This window comes from Somniosus microcephalus, chromosome 8, assembly GCF_052327205.1.
Source record: "Somniosus microcephalus isolate GS21.2 chromosome 8, FLI_Smic_1.0, whole genome shotgun sequence".
In the NCBI taxonomy this organism is placed as follows: domain Eukaryota; kingdom Metazoa; phylum Chordata; class Chondrichthyes; order Squaliformes; family Somniosidae; genus Somniosus; species Somniosus microcephalus.
The window spans coordinates 248,886,188-248,904,330 of record NC_140994.1 but is presented as its reverse complement, the minus strand read 5'-3'; positions in this window follow the sequence as shown (position 1 = coordinate 248,904,330).

Here is an 18,143-nt window from a genome sequence, read left to right as displayed (position 1 = left end):
TGGTGAGAGATTGGGAAATTTTGGTGTTCGGGGGACCTGCGTGTCCTTGTGCACAAATCACTGAAAGTTAACATGCAGGTACAGCAAGCAATTAGGAAAGCAAATGGCATGTTGGCCTTTATTACAAGAGGATTTGAGTATAAGAGTAAAGACGTCTTACTGCAATTACATAGGACCCTGGTGAGACCACACCTGGAGTATTGTGGACAGTTTTAGTCTCCTTACCTAAGGAAGGATATACTTGCCATAGAGGGAGTGCAATGAAGGTTCACCAGACTGATTCCTGGGATGGAGGGATTGTGCTATGAGGAGAGATTGAGTAGACTAGGCCTACATTCTCTAGAGTTTAGAAGAATGAGAGGTGATCTCATTGAAATATATATAATTCTTACAGGGCTTGACAGGTTAGATTCAGGGAGGATGTTTCCCCTGGCTGGGGAGTCTAGAATCAGGGGTCACAGTCTCAGAATAAGGGGTCGGCCATTTAGGACTGAGATGAGGAGAAATTTCTTCACTCAGAGGGCGGTGAATCTTTGGAATTCTCTACCCCAGAGGGCTGTGGAGGCTCAGTCATTGAGTATATTCCAAACTAGAGATGGATATATTTTTGAATATTAAGGGAATCAAGGGATATGGGGATAGTGCAGGAAAGTGGATTTGAGGTAGAAGATCAGCCATGATATTGAATGGTGGAGCAGGTTCGAAATGTCAACTGGCCTAATCCTGCTCCTATTTCTTATGTTCTTACGTTCTTAAGTTGACTTATCGACAGACAGGATGGACTACAGGTGGGAGATGTCTATCACTGAGTGTGATCTCCTTCAGCTTTCAATGTTTGAAAACTGATTCTAGTTTTGCATGACAATGTAATACGGAATAGAAGGGAACTAGTCTGAACTGGAGGAGGGCTCAGAAATGATAACCATTCCATTCTTTTGGTTGTAACCAGCCTGGACATCCCTGTGTATAAAAGCATGAAGAGAGTTGGGGAACATGAAATTACACCCTTCCCCAGATGAGGCGCACTCTTGTGTTTGGCTCCCTTTCTCACCCACTCCCATAAAGACATAAACATAGGTATATCTTAGAACTAACATTCCATGATTTGTTCTTATTCGGTCATTCTAGCCCTAGAACAAGAGCCTGGCAGTGGCCAGAACAAGACAGCACCTCGCGTCACTCAGCAACATTTGTCAGCACTAGCACAGCTACACACATCTTAGAGGATTCAGTTAATGAGCTTGAGGAGATAGAACTGGATGAATTACAGTGCACAGGTCAGGAGGAGTAATTGCCAGTGGCAGGTGAGGTGCAGGAACTGGCTGCCCAGATGACTGGATAGCCTCCAAGAATCAACCTTAAAATTTGGGGAATGCATCAGTGGGGTGACATTGGGCTTGTTGCTATTCAGTAGGAAAGGAGATGACAGCGCTGGCCATGCTGATTAAGCATCAGTCACCAATTTGATACACGTGTAGGCAGCAGATTGACTGTTAGTGCGGATTATCCCCATACTAGCCTGGAAGGAAGTGAAGGCATTAAATTTGTGGGCACTGGTGACCTTGCATGCCACTGGCAGTGCCATCTTTACATCCTTATTTGAAGATTGGCTGTGGGTGCCCTTGGCAGCTGAGGGCACAGTTATGCAGCTAGATCATGCTGAGTGGCACCTTACTGAGACAGTTGGCCTCAGTTATTGTCAATAGATGTGCCAAAGCTCACAAAGTATAGTTGCTGGCACATGGGCAGGTGTAGGCTGGCTCTGGCTTTGGTGTCTACTGATGCTTCCTAGCATGCATTCTTTAATCTTCTACCACTTAAATAATGCAATCGGGACACTTTCAGGGGCAACGTACATCTTTAATATTAAATTATGCCGTCAGTGTGTACAGTAGTTTAGTAGCTATGTTACTGGATGAGTCATCCAGAGACCAAGACCACTAAACCAGAGAATCTGAGTACAAACCCCACCATTTCAGTTTGAGAGTTTGGTACACAATCCAGCCCAATTGAATTTGCCAGTTTAATGCCAGCTTGTACTGAATTATTGGCGGTGTTACCCTGTGGACTTGCGATACTGAGCTGGACTTCTCAAACTCGTTTCATATGGAACCTTTACAGCTAGCAAAGAAGAGGAGATTTCATCCCATCACTCTTGAGTTTCACTTTTGGGGAAGGAGCAGGGGAATGGGCCGAATGGCCTCCTCCTATGCTGTAAGATTCTCTGATTATATCAGGGTTGTAAATCTGGATAAAGTGTCAGTCAATAAGCCACTCTCTTCACTCCTCTATAATCTGTTTAAAGCATTAGGCTTTGGGGAAGGAAAAACTCTTAAAAGTTTGGGAAATGACAATAGAAGTGAAACCTATCTAATCTTACCAGCTATACTTCAGCACTGCTCTTAATAAGTCACAAGATTCATCCCACTTAACCAGAACTGGTTAGTCCTTACCTGAGAATGATCAGAAAGCTGCATGAGCAACATTGCAAACATACCCAGGAAAGATACTTTTCACTGATAATTTTCTGACTTATAGCATAGTGCCAGACAATGTACTCAAAGGCATTTCTCTGGGTTTTTCCCGCCGATCTTATCTGTAAGTTGCTCCAGGATATCGGGGAACTGAGCCCCCACGGAAATTCTTCCTGGAAGTCTGACCAGACTGAATATAAAACTTGGGGTCATCCAAATGTACAGATGCAAATCGAATTAAAAAGCAGCCCCTTTTCTAAATTTTGAGCGAGTCAGAACAAAGTTACAAGAGGATTGGGTAGATTTTCCATAGGTTTGCGCTAGTATTATAGAATCATTGATTCATGTAAGAGTACAGCACAGAAGGAGGCCATTCAGCCCATCGAATCAGTGCAAAATAGGTGAAATCAACCGGAGCAGCGCAAAAGATCGGGGAATTTTAAATGTAAGTTATGTCAAGCCTAAATCAACAACATCAACAACTAGCATTTATATAGTGCCTTTAATGCAGGAGCGTTATCAAATGAAATTTGACAACAAGCCACATAAGGAGATATTAGGGCAGATGACCAAAAACTTGATCAAAAGGGTAGGTTTTAATGAGCATCTTAAAGGAGAAGAGAGAGTTGGAGAGGTTTTGGGAGGGAATTCCAGGGCTTAGTGCCGAGGCAGCTGAAGGCATGACCATCAACGGGGGAGTGATGAAAATCAGGGTTGTGCAAGAGACCAGAATTGGAGGAGTGCAGAGATCTCGGAGGGTTGTAGGGCTGGAGGAGGTTACAGAGATAGGGAGGGGCGAGGCCGTGGAGTGATTTGAAAACAAGGATGGGAATTTTAAAATTGAGGTGTTGCCGGACCGGGAGCCAATGTAGGTCAATGAGCACAGGGTGTGATGGGTGAACGGGACTTGGTGTGAGTTAGGACATGGACAGCCGAGTTTTGGATCAGCTCAAATTTATGGAGGGTGGAAAATGGAGGCCAGCCCCGGAGAGCGTTGGAATAGCCATGTGCAGAGGCAACAACAGCATGAATGAGGGTTTCAGCAGCAGATGAGCTGAAATCGATTTTCTGTGATCTTCAACGCTGGTTTAAAAATCATTTTGCCCGAAACCAGCCCCGCCCACAAAACTGGCCACAGCCCCAGATCGAAATAATGAGCATGGCGAGTTTCCGCAGATTCCGCCCGTTTTCGGCCGCTCGAGGAGTCTCTTTAAATTGAGCTCTTTTATAATGGGGAACAAAGAAATGGCAGACCAATTAAAAACATACTTTGCTTCTGTCTTCACAAAGGAGGACACAAATAACCTCCCAGAGGTGTCGGGGAACATAGGGTCTAATAAGAGGAAGGAACTAAATGAAATCAGTATTTGTAGGGAAAGGGTGTTAGGGAAATTGACGGGATTGAAGGCCGATAAATCCCCAGGGCCTGATAATCTACATCCTAGGGTACTTAAGGAAGTGGCCCCAGAAATAGTAGATGCATTGCTGGTCATCTTCCAAAATTCTATAAATTCTGGAACAGTTCCCATGGATTGGAGGGTAGCTAATGTAACCCTACTATTTAAAAAGGGTGGTAGAGAGAAAACAGGGAATTATAGGCCGGTAAGCCTGACATCGGTAGTGGGGAAAATGCTAGAGTCCATTATAAAAGATGTAATAGCAGAGCACTTGGAAAACAGTGACAGGATCGGACAAAGTCAACATGGATTTACCAAAGGTAAATCGTGCTTGACTAATCTACTGGAATTTTTTGAGGATGTAACTGGTAGAATAGATAAAGGAGAACCAGTGGATGTGGTGTATTAGGACTTTCAGAAGGCTTTCAATAAGGTCCCATATAAGAGATTAGCGTGCAAAGTTAAGGCACATGGGATTGAGGGTAAGGTACTGACTTGGATAGAGAACTGGTTGGCAGACAGGAAGCAAAGAGTTGGAATAAATGGGTCTTTTTCCGAGTGGCAGGCAATGACTAGTGGGGTACCGCAGGGATCAGTGCTAGGACCCCAGCTAGTCACAATATATATTAATGATCTAGACGAGGGAACTAGATGTAATATCTCCAAATTTGCAGACGACACAAAGCTGGGTGGGCGTGTGTGCTGTGAGGAGGATGCAGAGAAACTCCAGTATGATTTGGACAGGTTGGGTGATTGGGCAGAAACATGGCAGATGCAGTATAATGTGGATAAATGCGAGGTTAACCACTTTGGTGGCAAAAACAGGAAGACAGATTATTATCTGAATGGCAATAGATTGGGAAAAGGGGAAGTGCAACGAGACAAGGGTGTCCTTGTGCACCAGTCGCTGAAGGTAAGCATGCAGGTATTGCAGGCGGTTAAGAAGGCATAGGGTATGTTGGCCTTCATAGTGAGAGGATTCGAGTACAGGATGTCTTGCTGCAGTTGTACAGGGCCTTGGTGAGACCACACCTTGAGTACTGTGTGCAGTTTTGGTCGCCTTATCTGAGGATGGATATTCTTGCCATGGAGGGAGTGCAGCGAAGATTCACTAGACTGATACCTGGGATGGCAGGAATGACGTATGAAGAGAGATTGGGTCGATTAGGCTTATATTCGCTAGAGTTTAGAGGAATGAGAGGGGATCACATTGAAACTTATAAAATTGTAACAGGACTAGACAGACTAGATGCAGGAAGGATGTTCCCGATGGCGGGGGAGTCCAGAACCAGAGGTCACAGTCTAAGGATAAGGGGTAAGCCATTTAGGACTGAGATGAGGAGGAATTTCTTCATCCAGAGAGTGGTGAACCTGTGGAATTCTCTACCATAGAAGGCAGTTGCGGCCAATTCATTAAATACATTCAAGAAGGAGTTAGATATATTTCTTAAGGCTAAAGGGATCAAGGGATATGTGGAGAAAGCAGGGACAGGGTACTGAGTTTGGATGATCAGCCATGATCTCATTGATTGGCGGAACAGGCTTGAGGGGCCGAATGGCCTACTCCTGCTCCTATTTTCTGGCCTAGAAATTCGGTTGTTTGTGCCAGCGGTTAGTGCCTAAAGAGACCGAGAATTGGGGCGTTACCTAATGTTGGGGCGGGCGCAATGAAGATAGCGACAACTCCCATATTGACTATACATTTAACGCCTGCGCTAAGTGTTTGCGCGCGCCCGCGCGCACAAGCAGATCATGACGTCATTTCATTGTGCAACGCCTTTTAGGGGCGCCTGAGCGGATATTGGGTGGCACCCGGAGCCTTTACGCCTAGCGCTATTAGTGACAGTTTGAAGGAGCGTTAGCAGGCCCTTCTCGGAGTCGGGGGGGTGCTATTTAAAGGGGACAGCTCTAGTATAGAAGCTTCAGCCACTTGGCCTGTTCATTGCAATCGCTGGTGGAGAGAATTGGTGAGCTACTGTGGGGCAGAGTTTTTGGAATTTAGCATTAGAGTACTTGGGACCCTCAAACCTGTCCGGAGCAGTTGGAGCACTAGACCTAACAGCCTTTTGACCAACTGGCATCGGAATGGGAGATGCTTTGGAGGGCGACGGCCTCATGGCCGAACACTATGAAGTGGCAGAGAGACGGCGGGAGAGAGGTCAGGGATTGGCCAGAAGGAGGAGGGGCAATGGAGGTCGGCCAATCCGAGGGTATGCGGCGAGGGTCTTTAGGCAGCAGGTGTCATACCTTGACATGTTGGAGGAGCAGTGTGTGCGAAGGCTCTGAATCAGGAGGGACGTTGTTACTGAGCTGTGCCACCTGCTTGCTGAGGACCTGCAGCCGCGTCTACGGTGCAGGACCCCTCTGTCGGTGGCCGTTAAACTGACTGTTGCCCTCAATGTTTATGGCAACGGATCCTTTCAGTCAGCCATTGGGGACGTTGCGAATATCTCTCAGGTTGCAGTGCACTGTTGCATCCGACAAGTTACAGCTGCCCTTTATAGGCGAAGGCGTCAATTCATCACCTTCCCTCTGACCCTGGAGAAGCAGGCGGAGGAGGAGGAGGAGCATGCAGATGAGGAGGAGGAGGAGGAAGATGGAAGGGCTCCTGAAAGTGGAAGGGCCATCCGTCAGAGGCTCATCAGGACTCGTATCGAGGCCCCTCTGGCGGAATGATGAGTGTCTTAACTCCTGCGCACTTTGGATGTTTGAAAGCCTCTGAAGGCCAGCATCACTGTAATTAGTCACGTGCACCATAGCACATTAAAACTTCTCTTTATTGTCACAAAAGTCTTTCATTACAGCAAAACAATGTCATGTCAACAGAAACCATAACTAACAAAATAACAGTTAACTCTTCGGCAAAGCAGCAAAACTTTACAAACCATTTCCAACAATTACAACAGGTGAAGGTGTCCTTGAATTTGGCCAAAGAAATGTCTCAGCACCTCCCTCTACTGCTGCCCCCTTGATGGAGAACGACTTCTCCTTCATGGTCGGCCCCTTCCCTCCCTGCTGCTCCTACGTAATTGAACCCCAGTGGCGGGGTGAAGGCTGGGGGATGCCTGCTGACTGTGTGGAAGCGCAGAAGCCCCTGAGGGATGGCCTGGCCGACCTCTGGGCTTGGAGGGTGCGGACGCAGGATGCTTGATCTGAGCATGGCTGGAAGCAGTGTGCCCTGCAGGTGGTGGCAGCTGCACTGTAGACGTACCAGCGCTGGCATGTGCAATGGTCACCTGCCGAGAGAGGACACCTGTACCATGGTCGGACGGCACACTGGCTCTCTGAGGGGACCGGCTCGGCTCATCCGCCACAATCGCATGCTCCACTGATTCCTGGCCTTGTAAGGGACTGGAAGGGCCCGGGGTGATCCTAGCTGATGCAGATAGGGTGGCTGCAGTGAGAGTTCGTGTTGTCTCAATCTGGGTGTGGACGAGGCCGGCAAGTGACTGCGTGGCAGCAGTGAGGACCTGTGAGCCAGGTGCCAGTGCTTCGGAGAAGCCCTGGACAGTTCTTTCCATTGCTTCGGACAAGGCCGGTGCCGACCGCTCCACTGCCTCGGGCAAGCCCTGGACAGACTTTTCCAGGGATTGTCCGAAGCCCTGAACAGTCTTTTCCATAGTGGCCTCGAAGCCCTGCACAGTCCTCTCCATTGTTGGCCCGAAGCCCTGGACAGTCCTCTCCATTGTTGCCCCGAAGCCCTCGAGAGTCCTCTTCATTGATGGCCCAAAGCCCTGGATAGTCCTGTCCATTGTTGTCCCGAAGCCCTGGAGAGTCCTGTCCATTGTTGCCCCAAAGCCCTGGAGAGTCCTGTCCATTGTTGCCCCGATGCCCTGGAGAGTCCTGTCCATTGTTGCCCCGAAGCCCTGGAGAGTCCTCTCCATTGTTGCCCCGAAGTCCAACACACTCTTTGCCAGTGTCTCTATTGACTGAGGCATCCTCCCCACTGCAGCCATCAGCTCAGTGTGCCTGAGCCGGGCCTGGGTGCTCATTTCAGCCAGGCGACGCACCTCCTCTGCACTCTGTGCAGCAGTCATCACTACCTGCCTTGCCCTCCGGGGAGACGGTGGCCGAACTTGCCTACCCCCTTTACGTTGCTGCATGCCGCTTGTTCCAGCAACTGGCTGATCCTCAGAGCCCCCCCCCCCTCCCCTCCAGGGAACTACTATCCCCAGTCTGTAGATGTGTATGCTCCCCTGAGATTGGAACGGATGGTCCGGCTTCCTCCTGATCCTCGCCTCCGGAGGCACTGGCTCTGGCAGCTTCAGGGCGTTGAGCCCGAGTTGCTGATGCATCATCTGAAAGCAGGGAGGTGGAAGAGTGGCTTTAGCAAAAGGACAGGTTGGCGGAAAGGCATGTCAGATTGCGGCAAGGCTCGGACATGGCTGCACACTGAGGAAGCATGCTGGCGGGGGGACCAAGTGGAAGGAAACAGCTGAAAAAGGAGAGAGCCTTACCCTCGCTGTCGGAAATGGGGTCGGCAGCTGCAGTGGTAACAGGACCAGGCAGACGTCCTACAAGAATCTGGTGCACTCTCTCCTCGAGATCCGTCAGAGTGATGACTTGTGGAGGCCCGCCACCGGTTCGAGTCTGCTCCTTTCGCCTCGCTGCCAGCTTGGACTGCAGGGGAAAGAAGGGGAAGTTCTGTAACATGATGCCTTGAGTGATCATCGCATGCCCCCCATGGTGCAAGAGCCCTTACATGAGGCCTTGAGAGATCATCGCATGCCCCCCATGGTGCAAGAGCCCTTACATGAGGCCTTGAGAGATCATCGCATGCCCCCCATGGTGCAAGAGCCCTTACATGAGGCCTTGAGTGAAATGTCCATGTGTGTGCCCAGAAAGGGCCATGGGTGCTTGCTGACAGATGGCCATTGGGGCATCATGGCAACAGGGTGCTCGAAGTCAGGTGCAGATGGAGGGAATCAGAAGTTTGCATAACCAGCACTCACCCTAACGACGCGAGTGAGGTTGTTGAATTTCTTCCTGCACTGAACAGGGGTCCTGGTCGCCATGCTGTTGGAGTTGACCCTCTGAGAAACCTCCCTCCAAGATCGCCGGTAAGCCTTTTGATTCGGCCTCTTGCCATTGTCAGGATACAGAACATCTCGACGGCGCTCAACTGCAGACACCAACTGGTCCAGAGCCTCAATGCTGAAGCGCTCTGCTCTCTGTCTCACCTTCTCCATCCTGACCAAGTTTCTTGCGCCAGAGAAGGGCGAGCGCTGATTCCGAGGCCTACAGGGCGTTGAGTGTGGCAGCTCAGGCTGACTGACCCACACCTTTAAGAGCCGGCCGGCGCCTGGAAGTCTCGTGGTTTCCGGTAATTGAGATCACCTGCGCTGCGCCCGTCCGCACCGATATTGGGTAGCGCCTGAACTTTTGCGCCTTGGGAGCCCCGTGCAACATCTGAGTTCGCGCCTCAATCCCCTTTGGGGGCGATGCAACCCAATATCTCGCCAGGCAGCGATAAGTTTCGTCTGGCTATAAACTTTGCGCAGCGCCAGTTCTAGCGCCTCAAGCAGGGCTATACCCAATTTCTAGGCCTCTATATTTCTATGTTTAGGTGCACAGGCACTATTAGGCGGTTTTAAGATGTTTTCACATGTTACAAAATATTTAATTTACTCAGAACCTGACTAATGTACACCAATGTAACTAGTAAATGGATCGATATAGCTCTTATAAATCATTTTCAGTGGTTTAAAATCAGGTTACTCACAAGTGGTGGACTAGAAATCCTTCCTAAAAAATGCTTATTTTTTTGTGATAAACCCATTTTCCGTTGTATTAATAAAACGGCAATCTTCAATACATCAGCGACATTTTGCTTAAAAGGAAATAAAAATAATGACGTTCTATTACGCTGCCCGCTTGCGCTGATTCGCGGCAGATTTTACCTTTGTGATTTTGCAAATGAGTTTGGGCGGAAACTTGAACCATAATTTCACTGCGGAAACTAGCGCAATTTCGAGCGCAATTTGCGGCCAGTTTCCCGATTGCGCCCAAAGCGGGAACTCTACCCCGTTATCTTTTATTCCCATTTACAACGCCAACATAAATCACAGGCCACAGCAGACGTTTTCCAAATGCGCAGGTGTTTCATTGCTAACAACTGAGCATGTATAAATGAAATGGTGTTTATTCATTAGAAACATAGAAACATAGGAAAATAGGAGCAGGAGTCGGCCATTCGGTCGTTCGAGCCTGCTCCGCCATTCAATATGATCGTGGCTGATCCTCTATCTCAATACCATATTTCCCGCTCTCTCCCCATAACCCTTGATGCCTTTTGTGTCTGGAAATCTATCTACAGGAAACTCTCGATTTACCAGCAAAATTCAGGAGTAGGTTCAGGTAAGTTTTAATTCATATTAGTGGCCGTTCCTGGATCTGTGGCCGGGTACCTGCACCTGTTGCTGTGCAACAGGGACGCCTGGATCTGTTGCTGTGTACGGGGCTCTCATACCTTTTACTATATCTCTCTGTAATCCGGACTTTTTGATAAAGCGGCACCACGCCGGTCCCGTCGGTGCCAGATAAAAAAGAGTTTCCTGTATCTCCTTCTTAAATATATTTCAGTATATATAATATACTGATATAAATAAATAAATATATATAAATAAATATATTAACAAAGCAATGGGGCCCCTTCTCCAAATCGAATCCTACATAATCTCACCAACCAAATCTTACTCATGTCAGCCTCAATAGAGGAATCCAGCTTCAACGCCCGAAATGATTCTGCAGATTGGCCAAAAAAAAAAATCGAGATTGATTTTACATCGAGGTGGTTTCCGCTCATATCCCTCAGAGCTCAGCAGAGCTGGAGCTGTGAATAGAAGTCTTCAGCAGGTTGCTGATTCTCTGCTTCTGCTGGTCAAAAGACTTTAATTTGTGAGACATACAAATCCTGCATCAATGGAATGTACCCGGGGCCTCAGCTTGAAAGGAAGCAGGATTTCCAATCAACCTTTAACATAGCGATGTTCCAAGCAAGATGATATATTTTATTTCATCCAATGCTCCGTTCATGTTTTTAAATGTGCATGCCCTGTGCTACAAGTCAGAAAATAATGATGGAAAAATAACATTTCTGGGTATGTTTTCGCTGTTGCATGCATAGCACTCGGATCAATTACGACTGACCAGTTCTCATCAAGTCATCTGATTGTTGTGTTTAGTTTTTATATTAACCCCTAAACTAGGAACAAGCAGGTTCCTCATGAAACACGATGATCATTTTGTTTTACTTTATCCCGTCTTGACATATTCCACCTTCCTTCCTGGAAGAGACTTTCTCCTGCTGTAGTGTGGCCAGCCCTCTGAGGTGTCACCCAAAGTCCATTTTCTACGTGTGAGCTATCAACATTGAACTTGATAATGGGGAACATCCCTGCTTGGGAAACCATGTCCCATCCTTGCCAGAGATGCACACACCCGTGAATATTAGGTGAGAGTTGATTTGAGCATGGCTGGGGTGTCTCATGCAGTCAAATGGCCTGCTGATACTTACTGTTAAGGCTCACTCGTGTATAATGGCCACTTGGAGAAGGTTGTATGCCCTGGAATTTAGAAGATTAATGGATGATTTGATCGAAGTTTTCAAGATATTAATGGGAACTGATAGGGTATATAGAGATGATCTATTTCCGCTGGTTGGGGAGTCTAGGACTAGGGGACACACCCTAAAAATTAGAGCCAGTCCTTTCAAGAGTTAAGTTAGGAAATACCCCTACACTCAAAGGGTGGTAGAAGTTTGGAACTCTCTTCTGCAAATCGCAATTGATGCTGGGTCAGTTGTTAATTTTAAACCCGAGATTGAAAGATTTTTTGTTAACCAAAGGTGTTAAGGGATAGGGGGGAAAGACGGGTACATGAAGTTAGATCACAGATCAGCCAGGATCTCATTAAGTGGCGGAACAGGCCCGAGGGACGAATTGGTCTCCTCCTGTTCCTATGTACCAGAGGGCAGGGAGAAAAATCAAAATGAAGAATCAACAGTACGAGGAGAGGATGTGAGGAGGATAAAGTGGAAAAAAATGGTTGAGGAAGAGAAGAAAGCAATAGAAAACCAAAATCTGATACAAGGAGATAAAACACTAGTTTGGCCACAGCAGGACTATTGTGTCCAGTTCTGGGTGCCACACTTTAGGAAGGACATGAAGGCTTTGGAGAGGGTGCAGAAGACATTCACTAGAATGTTTCAAGGGATGAGGGATTACAGTTACGTAGAAAGACTAGAGAAGTTGCGGTTGTTCTCCTGGGAGCAGAGAAGGCTAAGAGGAGGCTTGATAGAGGTGTATAAAATCATGAAGGATTTAGATAGAGTAAATAAAATGAAACTGCTTCCAATGGCTGAAGGGTCAATAACCAGAGGGCACAGATTTAAGGTGATTGGTGACATGAGGAAAAACTTTTTTACACAACGAGTGGTCAGGATTTGGAATGCACTGCCTGATAGGGTGGTGGATACACATTCAATAGTAGCCTTCAAAAGGGAATTAGATATATACTTGAAGGAGAAAAAATTGCAGGGATATGGGGAAAGAGCGGGGGAGTGGGCTAACTGGATTGGTCTTCGAAAGAGCCGGCGCAGGCTTGATGGGCCGAATGGCCTCCTTCTGTGCGGTACTATTCTATGATTCTGTAATTCTATGATTGTTGGCAAGATATTCAGCTGTGAAGAGTACAATTATCTAGCCTGGTCTGTTCCTTATCTGACATGCATTTTCCAGCAGGAATCACTGGATAATAATCGGGAGCAGGAACCATGGCTGATTTTTGCCCTTCCCTCTTCAATGCCAGGGCACTGAGGCAATTTGGAGCTACTTGCTTGGCTGAGAAAGGCTAACTGAGATCAGATCGGGGATGGATATTAGGACTTCCTTGGTCTCTCAAAATGCTCATTGTACTGGCCTGAGAGCCAGTGTCAGCACTGCCTGTTCCTGATGTGTAGGTCTCGTGCAGCCAGCAGCAACCCCAGTGTAAACTTGCCAGGTTCGCTAAATCCAGTTGCTGGGAAGAGGCAATAAGAAATCAAGGGGAAAAATTTGGTTGCTTTGCGCCTCCCGTTAGTGCCCCGACGGCGCAAAGCGCCCGGGTGCGGCGCCGCTAATGCCTCCCGCGAAATTCGGCGGGTGGTTAGTGGCGGAGGTAGCCAGCAGCGCCCCGCCCGCACCCCGGCTTCAAACTTCGCTCGCGCTCCCTGACCTATCGCTATGTCCGGCAGGGTCAAGGTGCCGTGTTTGTGGCCGGGGTGGCGCAAATTAAAGGGCAGGTGCCGGGCGGCCATTTTTTTTGCGGCCACCTGCCAGCACCTGCCCCCTCTTGCCTCCTCCTGCGGGGTGCTGGCTGCGATCGGTCAGCCCGGCTCTTCTCTTGAGTGCCTGTCTCTTTTGCCGGCACCTCGCTCCCTGGTGGTGCAGCAGGGCTGTGCGTGGCGCTGCTGCACGTAGTTCCGCGATATTCCATGGGAGCGCCCCAAAAGGGAGGGTGAGCACTTCCAGTAGTGCCCCGTCTCCTGCTTGGGGTGCAACCATTCAATTTTGGGCACGGGGGAACGCTAACATTTTCATGGCGCTTAAAGTAGTGTCCCAGCAAAGTTAGCGCCCTTGGGGCGCGACCTAATTTTTTCCCCCAAGTCTTCCCACTGGATAGATTTAGTGGCAAGTCTAGATTGGGGTTCCTACTAGCTATGTGAGACCTGGGCATTAGGGATTGACAACACTAGCCCTCCCCCTCACACCAAGTATAAAACCAGCTGTTTGTGACTCAGTTCCCATACTGGCCACTGCGCTTCCCAACTGAGCCATTGCAGAATCTCAGTAGCTGCACCTTTAATGAATCTGAACAGTGCCTGTACCTTTAATGAATCTGAACAGTGCCTTTACCTTTAATGAATCTGAACAGTGCCTTTACCTTTAATTAATCTGAACAGTGCCTGTATGTTTAATGAATCTGAACAGTGCCTGTACCTTTAATGAATCTGAACGGTGCCTTTACCTTTAATTAATCTGAACAGTGCCTGTACCTTTAATGAATCTGAACCTATCCTGCAATATCAGAAAACAAAGTTTCACTTTCTATCAGGATTAGATGCATTATGCATTTCTTTTCATGGATTTGGGGATTTGCCCATGCTTGGCAGTACAAATATTAGCTATGAATTTAGGTACAGTTATTTTCCAGGCTGGATGAGATTAAGTCAGTACTTGCTTATTTAGAGCAACACCTAATGCCCATTGATGGTAAATACATCTAAAATACTTGAGCAGAATTTATGACACCACAGACCATCTATAGCCGATCAGTGTGGTATTTATGGAGCCGTGACTCAAATACAACCATTCTGACCCACCTTATCTGGGAATGCCAATATTTCAGGAACTTTCAAAATTAATAATTACCTGTCTTCGAACAAAGACGACCTTTTGGAAGTATATTGACTGTGCTCAAGCTTTCTGTGTACAGAGACACACCCTTGCTATTTGAATCAGAATTCAAGACTAGAGCCATTTTAATACATCTCTGCTAGGAAGAAAGAATATAATGCAAGACACATAAGTTACATGGACAAGTGATTGCAGGAATCAATAGAAAATATTATAATTTAGAATGTACCACTTGTAGATTAAAAATACACAATAAAATAGTGACGTGCAATTAGCCAAAGGCAATGCATACCTTTGTGATCTACAATCTGGAAATGATGATATTATATGAATTCTTAACATGTTCACATCAAATTCCCTTTTTCGCTATGTTATCAAAGTAATTGGGTGGGTGGGTGGCTAGGTGGGGTTGATCTATGTTGGGCGGGTGGCTAGGTGGGGTTGATCTATGTTGGGTGGGTGAGTGACTAGGTGAGGTTGATCTATGTTGGGTGGGTGGCTAGGTGGGGTTGATCTATGTTGGGTGGGTGGCTAGGTGGGGTTGATCTATGTTGGGTGGGTGAGTGACTAGGTGAGGTTGATCTATGTTGGGTGGGTGGCTAGGCGGGGTTGATCTATGTTGGGTGGGTGAGTGACTAGGTGAGGTTGATCTATGTTGGGTGGGTGGCTAGGTGGGGTTGATCTATGTTGGGTGGGTGGCTAGGTGGGGTTGATCTATGTTGGGTGGGTGGCTAGGTGAGGTTGATCTATGTTGGGTGGGTGGCTAGGTGGGGTTGATCTATGTTGGGTGGGTGAGTGACTAGGTGAGATTGATCTATGTTGGGTGGGTGGCTAGGTGGGGTTGATCTATGTTGGGTGGGTGAGTGACTAGGTGAGATTGATCTATGTTGGGTGGGTGGCTAGGTGGGGTTGATCTATGTTGGGTGGGTGAGTGACTAGGTGGGGTTGATCTATGTTGGGTGGGTGGCTAGGTGAGGTTGATCTATGTTGGGTGGGTGGCTAGGTGAGGTTGATCTATGTTGGGTGGGTGGCTAGGTGGGGTTGATCTATGTTGGGTGGGTGGCTAGGTGGGGTTGATCTATGTTGGGTGGGTGAGTGACTAGGTGAGGTTGATCTATGTTGGGTGGATGGCTAGGTGGGAAGGGAAGTGGGGATGATCTATGTTGGGTGGGTAGGTTATAACATAATGGGCCAGTAATTCCGGTCCCAACGCGTGAGTACGGACGGTGTACTCACGCGTGGGCCCGTTGGAAGTGCCGGATTTCAGCATGCACAACGCATGCGCGGGAAACCGGCATTTCCTCTCCATCGAACTAAGGGGTTAAGAGGTCCAACGCGTGCGCGCAGGACTCTGCGCGCACGCGCTGAACTTCCTTCGTTTTGACAGGTTTGCGCGTGTGCAAGGGCCTGAACTTTTTAGAAATGAAAAAAGGAGGCGTAAGGAGTGGATTCTTGAAGGTAAGTGGTCTATTATTTAAAATGATTACATTTTTTCCACAGATTCATTGTTTATAAGGACTGTACAGTAAGGTAAGTTTATTTTTAGACCCGATTTCGTAAAAAATTATTTTTTTCAAAAATTGTATTAATTGTTTTAAATAGTTTTTTAAAGTTATTTATAGTTTATTTAATTATTGGGATGTTTTTTAAAATTTTAATTAAAGTTAAACTAGTCTTTTGGGCACCCGTACTTTTCATGAGTTTGTCAGTCTTGACTATCAAACTCATGAATGAGTTTCCCCTCCCCTGATTGGCTGCAGAGTGCTCACCTGATCCCAGCCGGCACATCGCACTAACTACGCCGCTGGATCAGGTAAGCACTGCGCGCTGACATCTGAACCAGGCCAGTGACAGGAAATGCAAGCAGGCCCGGGCTTCAGATGTCAGCGCGCAGGGTGAGTGCAGATCGGGGGCTTGCACGCGCGGCAAGCACCCGATCCTAATCTCTGGCCCAATAAGTAATTAGTGCATTGGATATTATGGTGTCAGTTTAACTGAACTGGTAGCAGCTTTGCTTCTATATCATGACATTTGTGGGTTCAAGCACAGTTTACGAAGTTGAACACATAGGGCTGGATTTTGTCAAGAGGGGCGGGACTGCTGGTTGTTGGGTTTCAGTCCCGCCCCCAACAATGTCTGACCAACCCATGCTATTTTCCCTTGATTGACCCTGTTAAGCACGCCCTGCAGGCTTACCGGCCAATTAAGGGAAAGCCAGTAACAGAGGACGTCAGCGTATGACATTTCCTCTGTCAAAAATGTTTTGACAGATGAATTGTCAGCGTTTGACAGCTTTGAGAAGCTGTCAAACACTGACATCTCTGTTCTAAGGTGAGCCCTTGCACAAAAGGCTCACCAAAACCTCTCTCCTCAGCAGAAAGCAGATGGCTGCAGCATCTGAGAATGCAGCAGCCATTCTGTCATCTCTGCCGTTGAGATGAGGCACCTCCGGATCCTCAAGGGTTGAAGCCTGCAGGAAGAAGTAAAGGTAAGGAAACATTTTCCAACACTTTACACTCACCTCTCATACTTATCTCTACACACTTGCACCCATCACTCACCTCTGCAGAGTACTTTTCAATCCCTCTCACCCCCGCAGACCCACTGCTTGCCTCGCTGACCCTGGCAAGGTTCGCAGCCATCGGGAAGCCCACACTTGCAGGGATAAAATGGGGATAAGCCTCAAAACTGCCCGTTAACTATCTGTTAACAGGCAGTTAATTGGCTCTAATCCCCTTCCCGCCTCGAGGAGACGGGTCCCTGCGCGAGTCGGTGACCCGCCACCCGGGAAGATGGCACGGAGGCAGGTTGGGAGCGGGGTTGGTACCCGCTTCCGGTTTCTGCCATATTCCCGGCATTCCCGCCTCCCCAGGGCTGGGAAAATTCCCCCCATTTTCTGAACTGACACTTTAGTGTAGTACTGAGAGAAAGCTACATGGTTAGAGAAGACCTTTCGTCAAATGAAACATCTGTCTCTTCGGGTGGACATTATGTTTAATTGATGGCATTACTCATGGGAAGCTCAGGGAATTCTCCCAGCATCCTGGCCCATCTCTCCCGTCAACCAACTGTTCACTCATCTCATTGCTGTTTGCGGGAGCTGGTGCATGCAAAATGGCTGCCCTGCTTGCATACTTAATGGAAACTAATGCACTTCAAAATGTTATTCATTGTGTGTGAAGCAGCTTGAGATATTACTTAGCAATATGATGAGGTGCTATTTAAGTACACATCTTTCATTTTACTGCATGATTTCTAACCTTTTCCTAATTCAACTGCGATACACAGTAGTCCAATTGACCATTACCTGCTTGATCAACTGTTCATTGAGGCCCCTGTCTGCGCTCTCAAGCGGACGTAAAAGATCCCATGTCAATATTCGAAGAAGAGCAGGGGAGTTCTCCCCGGTGTCATGGCCAATATTCATCCCTCAACCAACATCACTGAAACAGATTATCTGGTCATTATTTCATTGCTTTTTGTGGATCTTGCTGTGTGCAAATTGGCTGCCGCATTTCCTACATTACAACAGCGACTACACTTCAAAAGTACTTCATTGGCTGCAAAGCACTTTGGGACGTGCTGAAGTCATGAAAGGTGCTATATAAATGCAATTAATTTCTTTCTTTTTTTCTTTTTTGCTTGCTTTGCCACAGATCAGGAGAACCCTGCAGAAATTTAGGGCCATTATCTTTTGACAGAGATTAGCTGGGCCAGAGTGTTGAGATAAATGCAAGTCTTTCAAATCCTTCTTTCAATCTTTCATTGCTGTAAAATATTCTCTTTTAAGAATTGCCTCATGAACTCAACGGGTGGCTTTTCCTGACCATCACCCTGAAGCAACGCCTATCCCTGGATTCAGAAAGGTTGGGCAGAAG